Source organism: Peromyscus maniculatus, chromosome 16 (genome assembly GCF_049852395.1).
Source record: "Peromyscus maniculatus bairdii isolate BWxNUB_F1_BW_parent chromosome 16, HU_Pman_BW_mat_3.1, whole genome shotgun sequence".
Taxonomy (NCBI): domain Eukaryota; kingdom Metazoa; phylum Chordata; class Mammalia; order Rodentia; family Cricetidae; genus Peromyscus; species Peromyscus maniculatus.
Genome location: NC_134867.1, coordinates 37,861,032 through 37,888,337, shown reverse-complemented (window position 1 = coordinate 37,888,337; position 27,306 = coordinate 37,861,032). Strand labels below are relative to the sequence as shown.

Sequence of the window (27,306 nt, the reverse complement as noted above, 5' to 3'; positions counted from 1 at the left end):
TAGCAGTGGCTAGGCCTGAGGTACTAGCCCTCTGAAGTCCCTGAAAGTCAATGATAGATGTGGTGTACAGAGCGGGAGTTTAGTCTCTCTACGACCTTCATATGGTTGGAAATGGTAGTCATCTCAGGTTTGAATCATTGCCTTCCTTCTGATCTTTGTACCACAGTAACTTACCACATTGACATTGTTGCAGAGTAGAACCAAAATAATTGTGAAAATCATCCAGATGCCCATAATTTCATGTGCAGTCATGCATTGCTTAATGATGAGGATGTGTTCTGGAAAGGCATCATTAGGAGTGTGTTAGAGAATGTGTCATCAGGAGATTTCATCATTTAAGCATACTTTCACAAGCTAAGGCAGCTATGACACTATTATATAATCTTATGGGACCATTGCCATGCATGCAGCCTGTCATTGACTTAAACATCATTATATGACCCATGACTACACTTAAATATTAGTACCATATGCCTAAGTATCCATGACCTCTTACTTGGAGAGACTTAAGGCAATTTCTCTGAACATTATGAGCCATGGAGCCATACAGCCAAAAGGCTCATTTTATAAAGGTCATAGTTTTCCTATTTTTTTTTCTTAATAGTTTTCAACAATATTACATCTAAGACTTTTGAAGGTAGCCTTGTCCACAGGGGACCTCCTAAGATGTGTTCATTTGCTAGCCTGACTTTGTCTCCACGCTCTTCTCTCCTGGCCAACCCTTAGCTGCAATTCTGTTAAGGTAGCAGCATGGGGAACCCAGACAAGGCTCATTCCCTGGGTCTTTTAGGATGCAATTACCGTGATAGTTACCATTCTCAAATGTAACTGCATTGTATGCTTCACTACAGGCTTTCTGTAGGAAGGTCAATGAGCAAATCCTAAAATACCAATCAGAAGGTGGACAAGGTGTTTCTTCTCTTAGGAACATAACAACACAGAAGTAACAATTAACGACATCTCACCACATTGGCGACACAAGACAGACCTCTGGGTTTTCTTTCTAGAAAGTCTAAGAAGGTAGTTTTTGGTACTTTGTTTCGGAGAGAAACAGTCAGGAAGCTGACTGAATATGCACATCTCTCTTTTTCCAGCTTTTTTTTGGGGGGGGTCTCTTTGTGCCAGTTACTCGGGTGACTGTGACTTGTCCTATTTTTTTTTTTTTAGGCATGAGCAGAACCAGTGCACACTTTCACTTTGTGGCTTGCTAGACAGTATCTGCATGAGGCCAAAAGGCAGAAATGTCAGCTTTCCTCTGTGACCCCACCCCTTCCAGCAGAGCCCGGCAGCAGCTTCAGCAACATGGGGAGAAGACACCTTTCCTTGCTGAGTAAGTATCTGACCTCTTTTGATTGTAGTTTGTAAAATAACCATTACAAAGTAGCTCCAAAGATCCCTTTAAATGGGAACAATTGTTGTCTATGTTATTTTTATTCATATATTTTCTTATAACAATGTGGATTCCCTAGTATTCTTTGCCCTTTCTCTCCATCCCTGCTTTTACAATCCAGGTACTCAAATTATAAGGTACTTCATATAGTAGAAACCATTATAAGGAAGGAAATTTTCCTCGACATATTCCCCTCATTCTGGAATACGCAGTCATGATGAGGTGTTATTACCCCTGACAAACACCATGCATGTGTCTATAGGAGAAAAGCAAAGCCACGGGGCAGTAACACGCACAGAGAAAGACCCACAAGGCAGAAGATTCCCAGTGTTCACGCCACCCGCAGCACTGTGGAACGTAGAGGGGACACAGGGTCTGGCATATATCATCAGTAAATGCCAGTTGTACCATGGGTTCCGAAGTCACTCCATTCATAGCTAAGTGTGTGCCTTTTCTGCTGATGTAAATAAAACAGTGTGTTGGACAGTATCCCTCGAGAGATGGGAGGGATGCTAAGAGGGCGAAATGGCAGTCATTGCCCCAGCCTCCTCCTTCTTCCCAACTGCAGAGGTTCTTCGTAAACAGTACAAGGACATGGACTTCCTTCCCAGCAAGTGCAACCACCCAAGACTACCGAATGTACTGACCTCAAGGAGTTTAAGTGGCTTAAAGAAACTCACAATCTCATAGTGACTCGGTCCTTTCTTTGGGTGTTTATACAACCGTGGAGAAGGACATATCTCCATTACAGAAAGCAAGAATGTATCTAAACTCCAGAGAGTGCTTAAAAGCCTGCACCACTTAGCAATAGTTTTATGATTGGGAGTCAGCGTACAATGTTGGTTAGCAACAGGTATTAAAGCCTTAAATGCTAACACATGGGGTCTTTAATTTCATTAAATTCATCATAAATGTTGTCACATTGACCCTTTCAAATACAGTATTTTATATATAAAATATTTGATTAAAGAGAAAGAGGAAGATACAGAGAAGAAATATTTAATCTAGCTGCCATCTGTTTTACATATATTCAATCCTACAGGTACTATGTAATGATTATGTTATTATTGATATTAAGCTCTATCTAGCTTGGATGGTGAGGATGGATTGCTTTGTATTCATTATTTGTAATTTGAGTTTCTAGGGAATTGCTTCTCTTTCAGGCCCATGTTTTACAACTAACAAATGTCACCCCTGCAACAGAAGGATAAGAGATATTTCAAAGGCAAGATTGTTATTTGAGGAGGGAGGGACGGAGCCTCCTTGCAAAGACGTATTGGTTGGAAGCTCATTCAAGGGGAGTTCCAAGGAGAATTAGTGCCCAGAGCTACTTAGGTGGACCAGAGCAGGATGCTGACACTGTCACTGAGCACCAAGGGAAGAACGGCTGGGTGGAAGAATGAATTGCTGTCTTTCAAACATCTTTGTGCTCTCAGAACTTGCCCAAGCAAAAGATAAAGCATAGTTTTTCCAGGTTGTCATAGCCAACCAAGCCTGTGCTGCTTTTTAAATGAGGCCATGGTTGGCACCTACCTCTGAGCAATGTGGAACTTACTGTAAAAGGCCCCATGTTTAGTCATAAGGCCAGCCCCTCTCTGAATGTGCATTTCAGGGGTGTGTCTGCAGAAGACTGGCTGCTGAGTCACTGCCAGGCCCCACACTCTGAGCAATCGGCATAGGCTTGCTGGGAAGAGGACAGCATCCCTCTTTGTGGTGGTACTCAGGGATGAGTAAACACCGAGATCTTGTTGTAGTTACAAATAAAAAGAAATGATCTCCATTTCTTCTTCTCCTTGAAGGTGTGCATAAAAGATTAAATCCTTGCCCCCACCCTGGTAAAAACACACACACACACACACACACACACACACACACACACACACACACACAGACACTTAAGGAGGCTCAATGGAGCCCTTCTCTTCAGATCTAAGAAGGAAAATCTAGCTGTTGCTAGACAACGTTCATCGCCAAGGAAACTTAAAGGTGAAGCGTGTGAAAATCTGCCTTTGCTAATGATTTTGTATGACTCTTCGTTTGCTCACTCCAATCAGAGGATGGCCATTAGCCTTGTGACCCTCTTCAATGATTTCGTGTAATTTTCTATGATACTGAAATGACAATGATGTGTTAAAAAAAAAAAATACAGAACCTGTGTGGGATGTCCTGTTCAGAGGGTCATATACCCTCTCCCACATCATCCTGTCACTCATCGCTTAGGTCTGCCAGTGTGAGCACGTGGATATCAATTTTTCCTTATAATCCAATAGAGCATCACTTGTTTCCTTTGTCAGGTTGTCTCAGTTCCTGCTTTGGAAAGCATTTTCAGTTCCCTCCTGGGTCCCTTTGACATCTTCACATCAGGGTCAGGACATTGTTCTTTGGTTGGCAGTTGCCGGGAGTACCTCTACATCCTGTAAGATGCTACAGAATCATCCTGTGCATTTCTGGCCTCAGTCCTAAAACTGACCATTTCTCTAACTAGTGTCGGTTCTTCTTACTGGGCAATGATATCAGAAATCAAGGAAATACATCTAAGAATTGCATACACTTATTCACTAATACTGCCACATGTGTTTTGTTTTTGTCTGTTTTAAACCAACCACGACTACATCGTGCTGTCTCCACCTCTAACCTAGTACCACCAGTATTGATCTAGTGTTTGCCTTTGTGTGGTCTATAACCTTCCACGCCAGTAGTGAAAAGTGGCTTTAAATATCCCCCAGCTGTTTGATTACTTATCCGTCCAATATATGTGTACAATGGCCTCAAAATCAAGCTGCACTCCTAAGGGATCTAATTACATCCACAGGGGTACAGTACTTCCTTGTCCTTTTAATCTTTTATTTTACACACATATCCATGGTTATTAGGTTATTGACTTTCCCCCTACCTTTTTCCATAAAATTTTATAATGCATTTAGAGCATATTTCATAGCCTAGGCTCCATCCTGAGATGCCCAAATTAGTGACACCCCCCCCAAAATCTGTGTACATTAAGATTTACAAAAATTGTGTGCTGTAAAGTTCTACACTCTGCTCAAGGAGCCATAGGGAAACTCCTTTCAAAAAGCATAGCACGTAGGGACTTGTTTCCAGAGTATAGTATGAAAGGGGCGGGGAAAAGAGTAACTTTACGGTAGAGAGAGCAGGCAAATTGATGCAGACATCAGTCATGTTTGGCTTAATATAGATGCAAAAAAAAAATACATATAGGCAAACTCTACCTCATCCAGGAGACGGAGGATCAGCACCCCAGCTGGGTCATACTGATAACAAGGAAGTTGCTATGGTGATGACTCTGCACCCTGCTCTCTGTCTCCCAAACCCATAACCCCAAAATAACCAGAAGAAAAGCACTACTCAAGAATCGCTCCCCGCTCCTCCCTGAGTGCCCCCGAGGAACTCTCTACAATATACTTGACTGGTGTTTTTTTTTTAAGTGTCAAAGTTGCCAAAAACTAACAACCAATAAAGAGCAAAGTCTGAGAAACGATCCCAGTCTAAGGGAGCCAAAGGAGACAAGATCACTAAATGTAAAGGAGCATCCTGAAGAAGACCCTGGAATAGAAAAGGGACAATAAGTTAAAATCCACATGCATCTGGATACAGGCTAGACGTGTGTTAACACTGTGATCAGTGTAACATGCTAGGAACAAGAGGAAAACCTGGACATGTGATCCATGGGGACTTCTATTGTTCTTACTTCTCTGTAAGTTTAAAGGTTCTCTAGAATAGTTCATTTTAAAAATAAAAATAAAAATAAAACTGAAAAATTGGATTTGATGCTTGAAGGGAAAAAACTGGCAAACTTAAAGAGAAATTGGGGATTTTGCTCCATTTGAATTCTAAGACATATTTTTCCTATTAAGACATCTTGTAGGGACTTTTGACTTTTTTTTTTTTTTAATTTAAAAGTAGGGCACTTCCTAAGAATCTAGCAAGCAGAAAGGGCCCAAAGAAACTGTCTTTAACTGTGTGTGTAGACTGATTTTTTTATAACAAGAATGGGATAATGGCCCAAAAACCTTATTTTAAAGGTTATTGAGTATTCATGCAGCTGAAAACTGTTATATTCTGGGATAAAGTCTGGGTTTCCTAACCAGTAACTGGAGTATGAGTTCACATCTATTTGTCTTGTTTTTGTTGTTTGTTTCTTTATTTGTTTGCTTGTTCTAATCTCTTTGGAATGTATTAGCCATAGCTGAAGGGGAAAAAATCTGTGGATTGTGTTCAAAACCTCGACAAATTATTTCATTATTATGATTTTGGATGGTGTGTTATATACATACATAAAACATGTGTGTATATATTGCATAAAATTCATGATTGGAACCGTTTGCAATGGCATTAAGTACATTTACAAGTGAACAGCCATCCATATAGAAAACATAGCCATTCACCTCTTGTACGTGTACTGACAGATGGAAGTATTGTTTCTCATTTTTGACTACCCTACCTGTTAGGTTTCCTAGGTGTGACTGTGTTTTTAAGAAGAGAAAAATACATTGAACTTCCCTGGAGTTCATACTTGAGTTTACTACAATTAGCCTTGGTGCCTGTCATTCAGCGTTGAGTGATAAGCAAGTGTATTAGAAATGAGTCAGGGAACTTAGTGGCTCTGGAGGTCCCAGATCTCCCAGAGAGATGTGCTTCGGTTTTTGTTGTTGTTGTTGTAGTGGTTTGGTTTGGTTTTTTGTTTGTTTTTGTTTTGTGTTTGCACAACTCTTTCAAATGTTATCCTCATGTCTTCTTTCTTTCTTTCTTTCTTTCTTTCTTTCTTTCTTTCTTTCTTTCTTTCTTTCTTTCTCTCTCTCTCTCTCTCTCTCTCTCTTTCTTCTTCTTCTTCTTCTTCTTCTTCTTCTTCTTCTTCTTCTTCTTCTTCTTCTTCTTCTTCTTCTTCCTCTCCTTCTTCTCCTCCTTCTCTTCCTTCTCCTCCTCCTCCTCCTCCTTCTTCCTCCTCTCCCTCCTCCTCCTCTTCTTCCACCTATTGTTAGGATTTTGCTCTCACTAACAAATTCTGATAATTGATATGTCGAATGACTTATGCTCACAATGCATGTCAATCACTATCACAGTACATACGTTCTGCTGGCTGACCTAATTAACCAAGCTGTATATGATAGGAATATGAGTGTGAGGAATTGTGATTGGTGAACTTTCCTTGTTGCTGTGGTTAAAAAGCAACTTAAGGGAAAGGGGGCTTGGAATGGGAATTTGCCCCGCCCATGAACTTAGGCTATCTGGCCTGATAGGTGCTTCTTGCCTGTCTACATGACCTCTTAAAATGGGAAGGGGAGGGGGTCACGAGCAGGAAACCCACGGTGTTTTGGTAACCTGGTCTGGAGCTTTCCCCATCTTTCCCTAGGAGATGAAGAGGCAACAGCCTCACTTCATTTTGTATCAGTGAGTCTGTTTTCCCCATTGAACCCCTCAATAAATTGATATAGAGAAAGATCACTGAGGCTCTCATTACAGGGGCTTGGTTTGGCTTACGATTCTAGGCGATACAGTCCATCATGGTGTGGAAAGCATGGCAACAGGAGAATTGACGATGCTAGTCACATTGCATATGCAATCAGGAAGCCGAGAGCCAACAGGGAATGGGGTCCTCTTTAAAGCTTCCAGCCTTACTCCCAGTAACTGACTTCCTCCAGCAAGGCCACACCTCCTAACCTCCCCAACCAGCACACGAGCTGAGAACTAGTGTCCAAACACACGAGCCTATGAGACACCTCACATCAAATCCATAACGGTAAGTATGGTAGCTCCGTTTCTCCCCTCAAGGGTTAAGCTAGATTGTCTCCCTTATATGGAATTTCTTTTCTTTTGATTTTTTTTTTAATTTTATGAACTTTATCATTTTAAAAAAAATTGTAAATAAATAAAAACATCACGCACGAAATTGACCAGACCCAAAGTGTACACAACTCAACAAATTTCTATACAGCTAGAACAGACATTAGGAACTGAAGTTGTGGAATATCGCACTAAATGTTATACTTTCGGTAATGAATGTACTTTATGCACTTATCCTCCAACCAAAAAAGCTACACAGAAAAACCCTGTGTCAAAAAACAAAAGAAAACAAAATGACCAAGTTAGAACTAGAAAAAATACTTAGCTTGTTATCCTTTTGCATAACTATGTCCATCACCTGCATTCAGTCTTCTTTATTCCCTTATATTTATCCTCTCTTGTTCTCTTTGCTTAATGTTTACTGTACCCATACTCTTCTCTCTCATATTTGGAATCTAGCCAAGAATACATGTATCTATGCAAACAAGTATACATATGGTCATATGTAAGATACTACTTTTCATCTGATCACCTAAGATAAGCCCCAAGGAATCACTCTTGCCTCCTTGCTTTTCCGCACCATTATGAGCCCCATATGTTTTGACTGTGTAAACATTTTCCAGAATGTCAGCTTCTCTCTACTCCTCTACTCCTGCCTTCATAGCCATAACAGAACCCTTATCATTCCTTGCAATAATTAGTAATTCCTGTGGTTTCATCTTCTTTCTCGTTGTTGATATGCTACAGTGGGAACTATACGTTACAAACACATACACACAAACATCTTTGGAAGGGCACCTGGATTTTCATGTCATTCAGGATCTGGCATTCAGTGGTGGAATAGTCAACCATGACACCAACCATCATCCACTCTCCTAACTGATGTTCAAGTCCCAGGAAAACACATTTCCGAATCTCTTCTGTTAGGTCCCCTGAGCAAAAGGCAATTCTCTGAATGGTTAGTAATGGGTAGAAAGGCCACAAGTTGTCTCATTTTGCAAGCAAGAGTAAGTCTGCATCTTTACACTATAGAGAAATATCAGTGTTGTGTGAAAGCAGATAAATCAATAAGCTTGCTCTGTGGCCTGTGTGGTATCCTTATAAAATTAACACACTGAAGTTTTAACCATCAATACCTTGGTGTAAGACTGTATTTGAAAAAATTTAAGTTAAGGGTAATGGTCATTACAGAGGTGATGAAATTAAAGTGAGTTCATTAGGGGAGACCCTTATCCAAAAATGGTATCTGTTAAGAAAGACATCTCGGCATGGTCACATAGTGGGAAGACCATATGGAGGTCTAGGGGGAGGACAGCCATTCATAAGCCAAGGAGAGAAGTCTCAGGAGACACCAACCCAGTTGATGCTCTTCTAGGAGCAAGGAAGGAATACACCCTTGTTGTTTCAGCAGCCTCGTGTGTACTTTTCGGCTGTAGCAGACTGGGAATGAAAGGGTTTTCCTGTCATCATAATACCCATTGGCCCCCAATGGTTCTACTTCCTGCTTCACAGTGAATTCCCAGCAGCACCTGGTCTCCTGCCAAAACAAGGTCTACTCTGCTCCCTATTTGCCATCATCTTGTCCTCCCTCACAGGCTTCAGAGTACAGGGGGTCATAGCCCCGCCCCTCAACCCTGATGTCCACATCCAAATAGCCCTTGGTCCTGTGCTCATTTCTCCCATCACTCACTCCTCCTCAACATAGCCTATGGCACCACCATGCACATCCTTTAGCCTACAGGGTGGCCCAGAATAGCCATGTGTTGGATATATAGGCATAGCTTGGACAGGTTGACTAAGAATGTCCACATGCAAATATGCAAGATTCCAAATGATGGGATGGAGTTACAGGAGGCAAGGGAAGTGGGCCAAGGTCTGGGCTGGAGCCATGTTCATTGTAATTTATAAGTTATAAATGTGAACCTGACCGTCCAAGTCTTCAAGAAGCTACATTGCAGCATCCCAACACTGACATGTAGTTCAATCATAAAGTATTTACTAAGTACTCACAGTGCCCTGAGTTTGATCCCCAGTACCACCGGAAGGTATATTCCTCGAGATGAGATAATAAAACTCATTTACTTTATGGATTGTTAATATAATGTACAGATTTTGTTTGTTTGTTTTTTGTTGTGAGACAGGCTCTCACTATGTAGCTCTGATTGACCTGGAAATCACTATGTAGACCAGGCCAGCCTTGAACTTACAGAGATTGAGATTAAAGGCATGTACCACCACATCCAGCTTACAGCTTTTACATACAGTCATCCCTCAGTACTATGGGAAGGTGGTCCCACAACCTTCTTCAGATATGAAAATCTGGTCCTTCGCAAGGCCCTTATACCAAGTGGTATGGTATTCATATATGACTCATACACATCCTCTGTGGTACTTTATATTCTCTCTAGAGCACTTACGTACTACTATATGAATGCTACGCAAATAATTATATTGTATTGTTTAAGAAAACATGTTCATGTTGAACAGAATGAAATTACTGTTCTTGCCATCTGTACTTGGCTGCATCCTAAGATGTAGAAGCTGTCAATGTGGAAAGATTACCCTATTCCAACATAGAATATATGGGTCTTATGTGCCCCTGGCCCACACACTAGGAGGAAGCTTTGTGGGTCCAGAGGAAATTGTGACATACAACAGTATTTTCCATGGTTGCATGCTATTCTTAAATTTTTAGATGATCAAGATCTGAACATAATCATTTTTAATATCAACAAAACAAGGCAGATATTAAAATTACAATTGAAAATAGACATTTTATTAACATTTAATATGGTTTCACTAAAGTTGCCAAGACAGAAATTTTGCTTTGCCTGAGCAATTGTGATTTAAATTTTCACTGTATTTCAGTTACAACTTGTAGTTTGCCTTTAATTTTGATAGATTATTTTAAATAAACGCAAAAGTACATCTTAGAGTGTAGATAAAATTTAACTCTCTTGGTTGCTTATATTTTTATCAAAAAAATAAACATTTTATCTTAAAGAAATCACACTTTGATTATAACTACACTTTCCTTTACAATAATCAAAAACTGAGATTATGATAGACATAGAGAATGTAACAGTAGAACAGAGGAGATACAAAAGGAAGAAAAATAGGAAGTCCCCTCAGAGCCCCCCTAAATTAAAAAAAAAAAAAACCAAAAAACTGGAAATGGTCAAATTATGCAGGTTTATATAAAGCATGTCCCACATAAACCTTTCTAATTAAATGTTACAAATTCTTAAACCAACGAGGAATTAAATATTGATTAAAAAGTTAAATTACTGAGCAAACGTTCCCCTCCAATCTACAAGTTGGGCTAGTCCAGGTAAAATCCCCGTTCACACGCTTACAAAGTGAAGACTTATCAATTACAACTGAGAACTGCAAGGCTGCCCAGCCCCTCCCTGACACCTGCTTCCTCACACGCCCTACTTTTCTTTTTCTCCAACTAGAACGGGCAATCTGACCCCTGAGCCTGGAAAGGGCCACAGTGACTGGCCACCGTATGAAACTGAGTTACAGTGGGGGGTGGGTGGGAGGCGCACCAGCCAGGCTCATGGGCTTAATCTCACCCAGCACAAAAGATTCTGCAGTGACATGGTTTGAAATAAGGGCCATGCATCCCTCCCTTTTCTGGAAAGCTAGTATAGCAATCAATGCCTTTTATCACTCTGCAGGAGGGTTTCGAACTAGGCAGATCTCCTAGGCATTTCCACTGGGCAGTTCCTAGAATTAGCATTCTTGCACAGGCCATCAAGCACTTGAAATGTGGCTGGTCTGAATGGAGACATGTTCTAAGCATCAAGCACACTGTATTCCAAAGACAGAACAAAAAAAGATGACGGAGCCCAACATCATAATTTTATACTGAATACATGTTAAACTGAAGTTATTTGGGACGTACCAGTGTAACTGAAGGGAGTATTAATTTTACCTGTTTCCCTTTACTCTTTCATCTTTCTTTCTTTCCTTGTTGTTGTTATTAATTTTGTCTTTTTGAGACAGAGTCACTAGGTAGTCTGGTCTCAAATTTGAAATCCTTCTGCCTCAGACGTCAGGGTGCTGGAATTACAAGTGAGCCCCATGTTTTCGCCCCATCAAAGAAGCCACTAGTAAATTCAAAATTCCAGCTGTAGTTTGCATTCTATTTCTGTTGGTCAGAAATAGAGCACAGCGTGGGACTCAAGAGTGCCCCTGACCTGGCATCCCGTGATTGCTCAGTCCTTGTCTCAGTGGCACCTCACCTTAGGCTCCAGTCTCCCCAGACCCTTTAGAGACCACTTCCCTTTCCGTGGTTAACCTCGGTTGTCAAAGTGACATGATTTAGAATCACCATGGAAAAGAGCCTCTGGGTGTATCTGTAAGGAATGTTCCAGATTAGGTTAACTGAGGTAGGAGGAATCATCCTGGGTGTGAATGGCACCGTTCCAGTGGCTGGGGACCCAGGCTGAATAAAAAGGAGAAAGTGAGCTGAAAATGAGAATTCATCACACTTTGTTTCTTGATTGCCGATGCCACGTGACAATCCAGCTTTCCACTCATGCCTGCATGCCCTCCTTGCTCTTGAACTATACGCATGCTCTTGAACTATAAAGCCAAATAAGCCCACCCACCCTTCCTCCTTTTCTCCCTCCCTCCCTCTCCCTCCCTCCCTCCCTTTACGTATCAGTCACCTATCGAAACAGGAAGATTATGGGCAAATCCAGACACACCCATTGCTTGACCAGGTTAGGTGACCTTCCTCCCCATACCTGAAATTTCCCATGTACCCCTGTAACTTGAATCACAACACAGTTTAACCGGCATGTGCTATCCACCTCTTTTGACATGCGAACGCCTTGAAGGCCCCTTACTCTTATGAACATAGCAGCACCTGGTCCATTAGGCCCTTAATAAATGTTTTGTGGGTGAGTGGATGCTTTCAGGATGAGGCAGACACAATTTGTACCATGAGGCCAAGTAAGATGATGCCTGACCGAGCCATGGAGATAGAAGACAGGCCCTCAACAAGAAGAACCAAAGGGGTATGATGGTCCTTAGGATGTGGGAGAGGAAAGGAGAAATCTTGAGAAATCTGACTCAAGGATGCTCCAGATCCTAGTGAGTCAACATGTTTTCAACACGTTGATTATTCTCTTTACATCTTTTCTTCCACTATAGCACAAACTCCTAAATAATTAATTTTACTCTGAGCTATTCCACTGCTCAAAAAGAATCTTCGTTTCATCTCTAGGACTTCACTGCTTCTTATAACATCATCTGTGCCAGCATCTGAGCGAACGGGCTGGCTTTGCACTTTGGCTGTTATTGGACAGACTGCAGGGAGCCTGGCTTCCTGAGGTGAGGTGAATACCCAGCAGGTGCCTCCTGCTCCTCAGTTAACATCTCACAAGAGCATCTGCCAGGGCAATCATTCGGCCTTATGTGGAGACAGGAAAACCATGAGTCATCCAGAGTCAAAGAAAATCCATAGAAAAGAAGAGATTCATTGCCAAGTTCTCTGACTTCATATTCTATATTCCGTCCATGAGATGACGTTCGCCTCCAGGGACTGAACAGAGGAAAGCTGAACAAAGAGATTAGCTTCTCCTACTTTTTTTTTCCTGAGTTCTCTGCCTTTGCCTATCATTTTTAGGACCTAAAGATGGTTGGGAAGAGTAGCAGCAGTAAACAACGTGAGTAAGAGAGAGGATAGCAGCAGGGTAGAAGGGCATATTCATCAAATGACTGGGGAAGAGACTCGGGGCAGGCTGACATTAATGTGGTGGTGACGGAATCATCCAGGATGAGTACACCATTTTGATCTCTCCCATCATGTCACCTTTGCCTGTTTTCTTGTCTTCATCTTTATGCCTCTTCATAGCATCATCTAAAATTGTTCCGGTGATTCAGAAAGTATTGTTATAGAGTAACAACATCATCTAGTTCCTGTGTTAGATTATCAACTGCTTTGAAGCAAGGGCCTTATAGAGAAAGGTCAGAAACACGTTGGTATGTAGTAACCACTAAGTATTCGATGACTTAATGATGTCATTTTAAAAGCCAGACATCCAGAGGAACATAACTTTTTTTTACCAAATAGTATATATTTAAAGAAAAAAAATTTAATTGAATTTATTAATTTTGACCCTGGAAGTCTGTATATAGCTAATACTCCAAAAATAATTTTGCCATTTACTTTTTTTTATTGATAATGCCAAGACTCCTAAAGCCATGAAAGGACACCTTGATGAGCCCTGAAACATATGCAATTAATTGTAGGGATGAAAAGGATTATTGCATCTAAGACATTAATGAGGAGCCACATCAAGCCCCATTATTCTTTACTATCAGAGCAATGGTAAATGAATCATCTGGAGAATTCTTAAAGTGTGTGTATGAGAACTCTCTCTCTCTCTCTCTCTCTCTTTCTCTCTCTCTCTCTAAAGAATATGCTAACCATTAGGACCAGCAAGATGGCTCAGTGGGCAAAGGAGCTTGCCACCAAGTCTGATGACCCGAGTTCAATCCCTGGAACCAACTTGGTAGAAGGACAAAACAGACTACTGTAAATTGTTGTCTGATCTCTACACACATGTGCCTTCACACTCATACACACACACACACACACACACACACACACACACACACACACACAATTAATTAAAGTACTAACCATTAATGCATTTTTTCACCCCAACTTCAAGATCCTGTTAGTCAAATGGCAAACAAGACTACCTTTGTTTAAGGACAGGGAGCACCCCTCACTGACTCTCCAGTCTTTTACATATTTATGTATTTATTATCATGGAATTCTTACCAATTTATACACATCTCTTCTCCCTCCCCCACCCCAGACTGAATTAGTCACTCTCCGGCACTGAACTGAACAAATCTTGGAAGCAGAAAGGGACAGAGTTGTGCCTTTCACATGGTAGACTTTAAAATGAAAGGACAAATGATGGGAATCAATGAATTGACTCCAGCTGCCAAAGAGGCTCATGAGAGTGTCGCACAGTATGAAGGGGGAACTGTCTGCGTCCCCGTGAGGGCACAGTGTCCAGTAAACAGTGTCTCTCAGCACACTCCAGCTGTCTGCCCAGCCATCAGTATGTCCTTTCTGCTTCTTAGGAATCCCTTCCCACACTTACGTATTCACAAACTCACTTGCTGGGGTCTCCAAGCAAATAAACAGCTATTGTCTATAATAATTATCAAGGTCTTTTATTTTTTCGTAAGTTCTACTTTGTAGTTTAATAAAAATGGCCATTCCCTACCATGAAAATTGTCTTCTGAAACTATTTCCCTGGGGGATATTAAATGTCGGTTATCAACCTTTCGCAACTTTGCACATCCATTTTGCATCACCTTTTACTTATACAATCCAGTCAGAAGAACTATCAATACAGGAACTGGGTGTGCAAGCCAGCCTGGTTTCTTCCCCTTCTCCCGCTCACCAGCATCACCCCTGCAGGATATTCCTTGGTCTCCGCAGTAAACTTTAATCACTTTTTCTCAGGCCCCCCTTCCTGTGCCTTCCCAACACCAGAATCGATAGATCCACAGAAAAATACCAGCCCCACTCCATCTTAGTTTCCTGAGTTTGACAAAGACAGCTGGGCAAATGCCTCATCAAGTGACTCACCTCACAGAAGAGGTGCTAGCCCATAAGTGTCATAATCTAATTTATAGACCATGGAACATTTTGTCCATCTGGTCAGAGATATGACTAATTTGTTGGATACTTTTTTTTTTCTCCAATAAAAGCAAACATTCTGTCTCATTCATTCTGGAATGGAATGTGAAGCCTCCGTTGCTGAGAACTTTCGCCACGTCAGTGGAGGGAGTTTGAATCTGGTAAGAAATTGAGGTCATGATGAAGAAGTGTTTAGCCAAAGTTACTTGTGTTTCTGTGTTGTGTTTATAGCACTTGGAGGCTGAATTGCCTTGGGATGGAACTGCATTGAATTCCAAGCATAAATGAGAAAGGAGGTCAAAATCATAGGTAAAGATATGTGGTTTTTCTTCAACCAATACTAACAAATACGGAGTAGAATAAGGAGGTAGAAGGTAAGGACAAAAAAAAATACATTTTTCCTGAAAAAAAAAATTACTCTCTGCTTTTATTGACATTATAGAACAGATTTATTAGCCATTGTTCTAACAAATAAAATCAGAGCTTAAAAACATATTAGTTTCATGCTGTTTTAAAATTTCCATTTTAAGAGAGATTTTATTTTTATTATTTTTAATTATGTATATATGTTTGTCCTGTGCATGGGTTGTGCAATGCCCACAGAGGCCAGAAGAGGGCGTTGGACCCCAGGAACTAGAGATGCAGATGACTGAGCTACCTGACATGGGTGCTGGGAACTGAACTTAGGTCCTCCACAGGAGGACTATGTGCTCTTCACCACTGAACTGTCTCCCCAGCCCTAGCAATCCCATTCTGTTAATCAAGAGCAAAGTTATATTATCACCTCCTTCTGGCTAATCAACTGCTTTGATTTTCCCTGGTTGAATCCTTGGATCTCTTTTCCATTGTTATAATATGGGAGAAATTTATATCTGTGTTATACTGTTTTCTCCTCCTCTGGACCCTTCTGTTTTAAGGACCACATAGCTTGAAAGCACCTAAAGGATCTAGGAGTATCATCATCACAAGACATCTGTCAATCACCTCTCCTACCCCACTGACCAAATACCATGTGAGGTACGCTGAGGGCCACAAGGACCCCTGCCCATCAGGACTTGCAGTATCAGAGCAGCACAAATGCATTTAAAAACTGTCAACAAGAGCATCCCTCGACACACCCACATTGAAATGACATGTGATGTAAGTAATGCGAAGGCAAAACCCCACACACCGTCTTTAGATCCAAGCTATTTGCGGACTCCAAGGGAGACACACTGAGGTGTCTGGGCAACTGTACTAATAGGAGCAGGGTTTGACTTTGAAAGGGGGCCAAGTATCTTCTCGAGGAGTAAATTTTTCCTTGGGACACGTCTGGCCCTTTGTCCTACTATGGATTAGAAGAAAATTCCAGAAAATGAGAGGCTTGAAGGCCAGCGGAAACTCATTAGAAGCAGCCAGTGACAGGCAGATCAGAAGAGCAGCTGTAACCTATTAGCCCTGCCGTACACAGCATCATGAGGATACAACACAGATGCGGGCTGAACTTTCTTCATCCAAATGTGCCAGAAGCTAGAAGTTTTTGAGCCCTGCTATGACTCTGCAAGTAGAACATTCCGCACATGACTTCATGTGACAGGTTGCAATCTAAACACAGGCACACTGTACTTAATAGGACCTTCAGGCTATGTGTAGACGGTATATATGAAACACATGTGAATTTCATGTTTAGAGGTATGTCCTATTGCCAAGACATTTCATAGCACATGCAAATAAGTATGAAACATTTCTGGTCCCAATGATTTTTGGATACAAGCTATTCAACTTGAATTGTCACTGAAATCCCTATCAACCCCCGAGAGACATGTTATACCTATTTCATGGATAGGAGAACAAAGGACTAGAGGCATTAAACCATGGCTAGGAAGGATTTGAATCCAAGCCTGTTCAACTAAAAGACCCATCACTTTTTATTTCGTAACCATGAATGAGCTGATCATCCAGTTCTCAGCGATGGAGGAGAGTTGACTTATGCTTTATACTTTATATAAGAAGGAAGGGAGAGTGGGAAGGGGTGATGGGGAGGGGAGAAGGGCAAAGGGAGAGGGGGAAAGTCTGTGAAGATTGAGAAAGATTTTCCAGGGCCAAATCACTAAACCATTCATTTGCCAAGCACAAGCTTATACAGAGTGCCTAAAATTGATGCTCCCTTGGTGCACAGGGCACACCATGGAAAGGGTGCACCATGCTGCGCCCAGGAGCTCCCAGTCTCATGGAAAAGACAGTCCAGTGTGACAGATAAGGAAGGAAACGGGGAGACGAGGCGGGTAAGAATGGGGAGGAGTGACCTATTTGGAATACCATGATCACTAGTTACCTTCTGGCTTTCTCAAGCAATACGTCAGCCTGGCATGAAAAACAGAGAGAAGCAGATTGTGCGGGGAGCAGAGGACAGACGAGACTAGTAGAGGAAGCTAACCAGAGGCCTTGCTGGCCCCAGGGCTGGATGGCATCACCAACCAGCTGGACCAGAGGCAGCAGGTTAGCAAGCATCTCTAGACCTTCTCCAAGGGCAACACCCTACCCACTGACCTTAGCCAAAGACTGGCACAGAGCCCTGGTGCTTCAAGAGCCCATCATAGCCATGGAATGCAGGTCCACGTCGCTGATACTTTTTAATTGGGAAAAAGGACCTGGTGCCACTTTCGGAGGGCTGTATCTCCGTGTTAGGAAGCAATTCTCTGTCTCCATAGTCATTGCTCCACCTCCTTCCATAAAATAGGAGTAGTTGTGCAATGCCTTTGTTTTTTCCTTGAGAGTGTAGCTGACATCTCTAAGTACTCACTCAGTCATACGCTACAAGACTTCGCAACGTGACCCTGCTGAGATTAACCTTCAGTCTACTTACAGGCTGTGCCCTGGGGTGAATTGCTAGCTACTCTATGCCTCAGTTTAATCATTTGTCCGATGTTTCCCACTCTCAGTTTGCTGAAGAAATTCATTCCACGAGGGGATGAGGGAAGAGGAAGGGAGAGAGGATCAATTTAGAAAATTGATAGTCTCGAGCAACTTCGAAATGTTCATTATTAGCTGGATGTGGGTAGCACATGCCTATAATTCCCAGCACTCAGGAGGCAGGGGGATCTCCAATGTAAGAGCAGCCTGGGCTGTACGCTGAAATCTTGCCTCAAAGAACCAAAATAAACACCAAAGAAAAAAATCTATTATTGTTATCACGTTGTAATTGTTTATACTTACTCACCCTAGGCCGTGGTATACTAAGACAAATCAGTATGTATGTAAAGGAAGAGGTAGACAGAGGCAAGTTCTACCCTACAAAGTGAGAACAAAATTCTATACCCAGGAAAATCCCAACCCAAGTCTCTAGCTACAGGAGAGATATTGGGCTGCCTTCCAGTTGGTCCAAATCAATGTGACGAATGCAAAGGAAAGGGGTATCTGATGCGATGGAACCCGGAGGAAGGGCCTACACTTCTTTCGTCCTGCAGAAGTTAAAGGAGGTAGAGGCAGAGAAAGCTTTTCCAGGCACCTGTGTGCCCTATGTGAGGCAGGATGATGGAGGGGGCGGGAGGGAGCGCCTTCATGGCAGAAGGGAAGGTTCAAGGGGAAATGGTATCGGGAATCCTACATCAGAGTCATCTCTGATCATTCCCCCAAAGCGAAGAGAGCTACAGATCTCTAAGCATAAGAAATGGGAGGTGCTCTGAGGCTGGAGCAGGTGTCTGCAGCGATGGAAGAGTGGAATAACTCACTGGCGGGGCCTCAGACAGTGGCTACTAAATGCGAACTCAATTCGGCTCTGTCACTGGGCTCAGCCTGGGGGGGACTCCACCGTGTGCACCACTGTTTCTACTGGGGGAAAGAAAATAATTACTTTTAATTTCAAAAAGACTTCAGGCAAGCAAACTTTTGAGAAACTTGTTGATAAAATGAGGTTTTTTTCCTTCAGTGCATGAGGCTGTGAACTTCTGAAAATAAAAATGACAACAGAAACTGAAAACTCCCAGTCTCCAGAGGATTGAGAAGATTGAAACAAAGCAACTTTATCTTCCTCTGGAAAGACAGGAAGATCAGTCAGAAAACTTGCCTCCAACTCTGCCCTATTAGGTTAAATGCTGCGCATCACCTGAAGTGGCGAAAGTGGCATTCATTCATTCACTCATTCACTCATTCATTCATTCATTCTGAGAGCTATCTGTGCATACTGCCATGCTCCTCAGCCAAGCACCACAGAAGTTCCTCGCGTATGGCATTTGGTCTTGACAACCCTTCCAAATAGGTATCGCCACCCTCCCTCAGGTGAGGACACTGAGGCACAGGAGTCAGAGGTCAGCCCAATCCATCAGTGATACACAACTGGCCACAGCAGAATCTGAGGCATTCCAAAACCAGGTCCCACAGCCATTTCCCTGGATGTCCGGATGGATCAATGGACACTTAAGCCACTTAGACTCAGCCTTTAAAAACACATCTCTGAATGGAGCAGCTGGTTCAGGTAGCAGGTGCACTTAGTCTGGGCTGTTTGTCCACACCGTTCCCTTCCCCCCGAACACTGGTCTTGTCCAAGTCCTGGAACACGGCAATATCTTCTGCATGCTTTTCAAGTGTATCATTTTACATGGCTGAAATCTCACCATACCAACACAACCATAAGTCAATATTTACACTCATTAGTTATAGGTTGATAAACGGAGCTGAAAACAGGGTGAATGGCCAGCCCTGGCATGGAGCAGAGGTGGGAGGCGCCTCGGTAAAACAGCCACAAGAGCCCATAAAAGTTGCACAAAGCTGTGAGTCAACAGGAAGACATTTCCTACATGCTGGGGGCAACCAGGATCCTGAGACCTCAAGAGGCTAGCCTGACTTCAGCTCTTCGCTTCCTAGTTTTGCCACATGAATCACAAACAGATAACTAGTCATATTTATGAGTCTTAGTCCCTTCCTGGGACTCCTCTGGAAACAAACACAGAATGGTGAACAATGTGTTTTCCAAGTCAGAACACTACCCAATTAGCCTAAGCGAGGTTCCCGTCAGAATTCCATCCAGGCTGACTCAGGACTTCGCCTTGGTGACACCAAAGCAAATAGAGACCCTGGAGAGAGCGAGAACACCCCCGGTGAGGGGGCAGGTTGTGTACTTGGGTGTTTTTTCTGAATCCCTAGCCTAAGGTGCAGCCTTAGCAGTCAGCCCTTGAGAAGACCTCAGGAGGTGGCCTGCTTGTCCTGGTACAAAACCACCACAATGACATATCATTCAAAGGTAAAAAGGAACACTGAAGTCATCATCGATCCACACACATGGCAAATGGAAGCAGCCCCGGATTCCTTGCTATATGGCATTTTTTTTTCCACATTCATTTTCGAGAAATTCATATCCTTCTGTCGTATTTTCTGAACAGTTCAAATTGACCACACACTCATTTTATGTATACATACATGTATATCCATATACAATGTGAGTGAAATAATTGCGGACATAGATGTACAATCTAACAGCATTGATCAGACATTGCCCTAAGCGCTATAAACAGGCTAAACCTCAGAACTACATACTGGGATGCCTGGAGTCCATGGTCACATTTTATACCTGAGGCTAATGAGGCAGAGGTGAAGTTGCCCAAGGGCAGGCAGGAAATAGCAGGCAGGGATTGAGTCTGACTCATTCCCGTGGTGGTAGTTTCTGTGGAAAACACTGTTAAAATCTCTCTGCTGTAAAGGGAAGACTGACCTATGGCTTCAGCTGCCTTTATTGCCCAGGTTAGACCACTTCTCTGTCCTATACAACTACTTCTCCATGGACAGCCCCACAGAGTGGAATACAGCAGGATAGACGTTTCCAGAGACACACCTCTACCTTTATGATCTTCAGTTTATCTACTGCCCAAATTCTGCTGTTCCAATCCTGGTTCTATCTCTATTTTTTTTCCTTTCTTTCTTCCTTCCTTCCTTCCTTCCTTCCTTCCTTCCTTCCTTCCTTCCTTCCTTCCTTCCTTCCTTCCTTTCTTTCTTTCTTTCTTTCCTTCTCTCTCTCTCTCTCTCCCTCTCTCTTTCTTTCTCTTTCGTTGTTGTTGTTTTGGTTTGGTTTTGGTTTTTAGTTTTTCGAGACATGGTTTCTCTGAGTAACAGCTCTGGTTATCCTGGAACTCTCTTTGTAGACCAGGCTGGCCTCGCACTCACAGAGATCCACCTGCCTCTGCCTCTTAAGTGTACTGGGATTAAAGGCATGCACCATCACAATTGGCTCCTTGTATCTCAATTCTTCCCTTTTTACCTAGTAATACCAGAGACTAAGTGTTATGTAACTGATATCAAGTAAGTGCTAAGGAAAGATCATGTGAGGAAAAAAAATCTATTTTCCAACTGTTTATACTGAAAATAAATGGCAATGCCCAGGGGAAAGCTGGACCTTAGGGGCAATATGAATTTTTTTTCATTTGTTTCTGCTTCTGTGATTGTTTTTTCTTTTCTAAATCTCTCTTCTGCAGAAGATCCCCCAGGCATCCAGCATTCCTAACTCTTCCACTCTTCCCCTTTTTCCAGGGTCTGCAATTTGAGAAAAGCCTTAAGAAAAGCCAATTTTGCTATGGTCCTTGGTTTGCCCAAAGACTGACTGCAGTAGAAACTTTTTATAATATAGAGCCAAAATAAAAGATGAAGAGGAAAGAAAAGCAGGCAAGAGAGAATCTTTTAAACTCACTTTTATGTTTCCTTCTGATGGCAGGTAGTTCTGATGAAAGGTTTGGATGCCAACTCCAGGTCCCTCCTGAACAACTAGGCCCTAAATCTTCTCTTCCCAGATCTGTGTTTTCAAGATGAAAACAATCCCTACTTATCCAGGTTCCCTTAACAACATGCCACCCAACTGCACCATATAGGCCATTTCTAAGAGAATCAGCTTCTCTTAGCTCACTCAGGGAAAAGTCCTCCCCAAAGAGGTAGAGCAATAAGCTCAGGTTGTGTTCTTTCTGTACAGGACAGAAGTAGACAGCATCCCTCATCGGGATAGACATGGGAGTAACACGGACTTCCTACATCCTATATCCAGTATGTTCTCTGGCTTTTGAATAGTGAATGGCTAACTTGGAGGACATCCCATAGATGCATCTGTCTGGTGAAGAATCATCTGCTTCCCCCCTTAAGACGAGAAGAGGAAATCTGCCACTGAGTTACATAGGACCCTCTACCCCAGAACACAGCCTTAATGCAACTCAACCAGAGGCTGAGCCAATATGATCACCAAGGTTCCTAATTCAGTTGTGGCCCAGGAATCACCCCCAACCCAGACACGTGCAAGATTTTGTGAAAAGAAAGTTGAAAATGAAGGATGGGTGGAAACGAGGTCATGGAGGGTGGTACCCATCTTCTCTGCCAAACCAAGAGCAGCCTACCCAGGCAGCATGCCACGTGAAGCTAAAAGCTGTGCAGGCACCAGAACAGAAAAACACAAACCTTCGAAAGAGGGGAGGGAGCAGGTGCCAGCAGGTGCAGGGAAATTAAAGGCACGACAGAACCCACATTATGAACACAAAATGATCATGTAGGCGGCTGCTTTATCTCTGCTATAGAACATTGTGATAAATTATTAATAAAAAGGCTTGTGCAAGGGCTGATGAAAAAGAGATCACCCCGCCCCCCAAAGCTTCAGCAAATTAGAGGCAGGTATTTTTTTTTCCTTACTTTCACTCTGAATTTTGAAAATAGATTTAAAAAAATGTGTAAATATTATCTGTGTTCTTTATAATTCTAAGTACAAAGGAGAAAAAAGTGAAGTTTGAGTCTAAAGAAGTATCTCTGAGAAAAGTTAGCTTGTGGAGAGTGGTGCTTGTGACCTCCAGCCATTTGTCCTTAGGCCTGGGAGGAAAAGTTTGCACTTTAGCACTAAAGACAGTTTCATACAATGAGTATCTTATTGAGTGATGGGTTTCCATGCTTAGGTCTCTGACTCTTTTCTTCTTTTTCAATTTTATTTTTTCTAGACAGGATTTCTCTCTACAGCCCTGGGTGTCCTAGAACTCACTTTGTAGACCAGGCTGAGATCTCTGACTCTTAAGAATGAGATTGTATTTACTGTTTGTTTGTCAATTGCTATTTTTTTTTTTTTTTTTTTGGTTTTTTCGAGACAGGGTTTCTCTGTGTAGCTTTGCGCCTTTCCTGGAACTCACTTGGTAGCCCAGGCTGGCCTCGAACTCACAGAGATCCGCCTGGCTCTGCCTCCCGAGTGCTGGGATTAAAGGCGTGCGCCACCACCGCCCGGCTTGTCAATTGCTATTTTAATGCACCTTACTTAGTGCACGGAGTTTTCGTTTTTAATGTGTCCTTGAGAAATGAGGAGCTAGGGATGGGAATATAGTTCAGTTGGTGGAGGGTTTGCTTAGTGCACAGGAAACCCTGGATTTGACCCCCAGCAAAGCATAACTGAGTACGGAGGCACAGACTGATAATCCCGCTGCTCAAGAGGTTGGATCTGGAGGACCTGAAGTTCAACACCACCCTCAGATACACAGCAAAGCTGTTTAGTCAGGCTTCGATTATTCCTTGTTTTGCCTGGTTTTTGAGGACACCCGGGCTACATGAGACCCTGTCTCCAAAAAGAAGGTGAAGATGATGATGATGATGATGATGATGATGATGAAGGAGAGATAGAGAAGACAAGACAGGAGGGCAGAGAAAACTGTCAGTTTCAAATTCTTGCTTTTTAAAAGAAACTCTAAAGATCGGGACGTTTTGGCCCACCCTGCTAAATAGCAATGAAGCAACTCCCTTTAAAGCTAAGCTGCCCTACAATTCGCTAAGAGCTTCTTCCCCAGCACCCCGAACCTCCCCCAGGTCTGTGATCCTCAATCCTGCTCTCCACCCTCCCACCCCTCTTCACGTGCCTCTCCCCTGCCTGCCTCCAACGACATCAGAATCTGCTCTAGATCCCTCCCCTTCCCCCACTGAGAGGGGGAAGGTCTATCTTTTCCAGTTTGTCTCCACTTGCTGAGTTTTAGCTGTGGCACCAAAGTCACAGGCAGATGGCAGACACCCTGCTCAGTAGCATGTGGCAGAACTTCTGCCGAAGTACTTTTTTTTTTGAAAGTGTGTGCATCATGTTTAGCAAGTCAGTGCTCGATGTTGCCTCCAAACCAACAAAAAGTAACTGACAAAAATGGTCAGCTTACAAGATTGTTCAATTCTCTATCTCTTCATTTCAGAAAAAAAAAAAAAAGATGACATCTTCCATCCAAGACTGAGAAACTAACAAGCAACTGCAACATCTCAGGATATAATTTAGGTCATGTGTTTCCTAAGTCTTGTCATCTGTGCTGTAACTGGCAAGGCCTGCCTACAAGCTGGACCCATGAAGGCCTTTGCTAAATAACAATTGACTGTTGCTGCTGATGGCCAGACAGACATACCTAGACTGAGCAGTGAAGATGGGAGAATAATCTACCAGAAAGAAATGAGGTGTACTGCATGCTAAGTTGATCTAGTATTTCTTGAAGATTCTGGGGGATATAGATGCCTCCCCTTCATGGCTGTGCTGGCGAGTGCTAAGCATCGGAAAGAAAGCTCTTTTCAAGGAAGCTCAGTATCTCACGGCTCCTCCACCCTGTGTAAGCTCCGCACAAGCACAGGTATCAAGCTTTCCTCTGAGATGATGGACACTGGCAGGGTAGGTAAACAGAAGCCACCCAGTGGGCTTCCAAGCCCTTCAGGGAGCTTCCCTCCCTTTGGTCTAAACTGGGAGACCCATTGCTATCCAATAATTTGTCAACAGAGTGGAGACTCTGTTAAAATCTCATAGCCTGCAATAGGAGAATAATAATTTCCTGGGACAACAGATAGGGAAGTCTATGCTGCACTGCACAGCTCTGGCCTCCAACACAGAGCTGCCTGAACTACACTCTGGGAAAGTAATTAATATGAAATGTGGGCATTACTGCTACGTGGCTTCCTAGGGACTGTACCCATGGAGGGACAAGAGGAAGAGGGAGAAGCGAGATCCTGATTTCACACACACACACACACACACACACAGTTTTCCCCCACCTGGTAGCCATAGCTCGCCACTTCTCACATGGGAGCTCATGACAGCCTCCTTCAAACACCCTTGTTGGTCTCCAGTAGGGACGGCCCCTCTTTCCAGGCCTAGAATCTTATGCCACCCATTGTGATGTCTTTAAAATCTACCCACACTTTGTAAACACTGCTTTCATTGAAGTGTCTTCCAGTTGACCCAGTAGGAATGTGGACTCGCCTACCAGGCTCTAGGGACACCTATGGGCAATCAGGAGGGAGGCTCAGGCGGCAATGATGCTGTTCCTTCCCTGCCATGATCACCATGGCGAGTCTTCACAATGATGAGTGTTAGGAATTCTTGGTTCTTGTTTGGAAGAGGAATTATTCTACAAAAATGTAATTATGCACCTGTGTTTACAAATTGTTTGGGGTATGGAAGGCACGTATAAATTCAAATAACTATCACATAAAAACAACTTTTATTGGGCCAGCTATGACCTCATACACTGAGACAGAATTTGGGAAATACAAAGGCCCTGAGACCATGAATCAGCCCTATTTCCTAGTGAAGATGTGCATGCTGAGTTTCTGGATGGAAATATATATGCATAGTTAGTTAGTGAGTATCTTAGTTAAGGTGTCTACTGCTGTGAAGAGACACCATACCCAAGGCAACTCTTATAAAGGGAAATATTTAATTGGGGCTGGTTGACAGTTTAGAGGTTTAGTCCATTATTGTCATGCTGGGTGGCACGCAGGCAGACATGGTACTGGAGAAGGAGCTGAGAGTTCTTCATCTTGATCCCCAGGCAACAGGAAGTGAACTGTCCCCCACACTGAGCATAGATTGAGCATAGGAGACCTCAAAGCCCACCCCCACAGTGACACAATTCCTTCAAGACCACACCTATTCCAATAAGGCCACACCTCCTAATAGTGCCACTCCCTGTGGGGGCCATTTCCTTTCAAGCCACCACAGTGGACTTGCTGTGATCACCAGAATTACCCATGAACATGTCAGACATGCGTATTTGGCCTGAGGATAGAGCTCAGTGATGGAGTGCTTGCCTAACATCCTTAGGACTATAGGATGCAAGCAAGAACAGAAGAGGCAGAAGAGAGGAAAATGACATGGAAATCCTTCAGGTCCCCCAACCCCATGGCAGCACTGAAGGCCAGAAACTTGACAGGAGGGGACTCGGCATGGGGACACAGGATTCTGTTTTCACAGATCTTCCGGGGGACTCTGCTACAGGCTAAAGTTTTGGGTCTCTGGAATTGAGTGTCACTATATGCAAGGACAAGCCATCCTCTGAGAATCCAGTCAAGAATCCAGCGTCACAAGGTGTAAAAGGCCATGAGAAACTCAATAACAGATGGGTAGGGAAAAGGAGAGGTTTGCTTGGAAGACTCTTTCATTAGGAAATTGGACCTGTTTGCAGCTAAGAGAAGAATTCTGGTCCTGTGGGGTGTGATGAGATTGCACACAACTGGAATAGTATGTCAATATCACAAAAGATGAGCACTAACAGGATGAGGAAGCAGGTACACCCTGAAGTGGGAATAGGAAATGTAGGATCCTTACGAGGATAGGCCCCCTGGTTGGTCTGGAGGTCTGGAACAGCTGCGAGTGCAGCCATCACATCTGGAACTGGAATTGTCCCCAGCTGAGGTTAAGGACAAGAAAAGAATTTTGAGTGATACAGAGTGTGGAGTGTGAGTGCCCGACGGGAGCTTATTGAGACTCTGGTGCTTCAAATTAGTGCTGGTCTCAAGAGCCACATCACAGTTATTTTTTTCTAGTGGCTACTACAGGTGTTGGCTGTGGGGAAGGGCAGACATGACTGCAGTCCCTTTACAGCATCAACTTTCTGTCCCACTGGCTTCTTGATTGCACTGATTATTCTCAAAGCAGCTTATGTTTGTGGTCCTGTAGTTCCCCACCCTCAGTGCATGGCAGGATGGTTTAATGAGGTGCCACATAGTACTTTCTTCTTGCTCTGTCACTAGAAGTTGGCTTGTCTCTTGGTATAGGCCCACCTCAGAGGCTTTTGGGAAGACTGAGTCAGAAGCTTCTGGAAGATTCCATCTTCACTAACATCTGGGAGAACTGAAGGTTGTTGAAGAACAGAGAGAACGTGAGAGCACAAGCTGTTGTCAGAGAATCTACAGGCCACAAAAGAAGGGGGAAGGAGGAAAAGCCTCAGGCTGAGGATGCAGCAGAGTCAAGGGAACCACAGGCAGAGCTATCTCAGGGGGTAGGATGTGGAGAGGAAGCCCCAAGGCACTCCTGATGATCATTACATCATCAACCAGACCTTGAAAGAGCCCTGCTCCCAACAGTGGCTGGATGCTGGCCCTAAACCAGAAGGACACTTCATTCTGTAATGACAGCATCTTAGATAAATCACAGCCTCCTTATGGACATAGTAGTTAAATGTCAGGAAGCCCTGAAGAGGCACAGGTGCCCGTCCCA

General features: G+C 43.1%; 1 long non-coding RNA gene across 1 annotated transcript in view; it reads right to left on the bottom strand.

Annotated features, from left to right (window-relative positions):
- Positions 1-24,955, bottom strand: part of LOC143268969 (uncharacterized) — a 33,437-nt gene extending 8,482 nt beyond the window's left edge. The window contains exons 1-2 of the long non-coding RNA XR_013045222.1: positions 24,861-24,955; positions 175-278 (exon numbers count right to left, since the gene is read on the bottom strand). This is a non-coding gene — a long non-coding RNA (uncharacterized LOC143268969). The remainder of the gene's footprint in view (positions 1-174; positions 279-24,860) is intronic.
- Between the last annotated feature and the right edge of the window lie 2,351 nt (positions 24,956-27,306).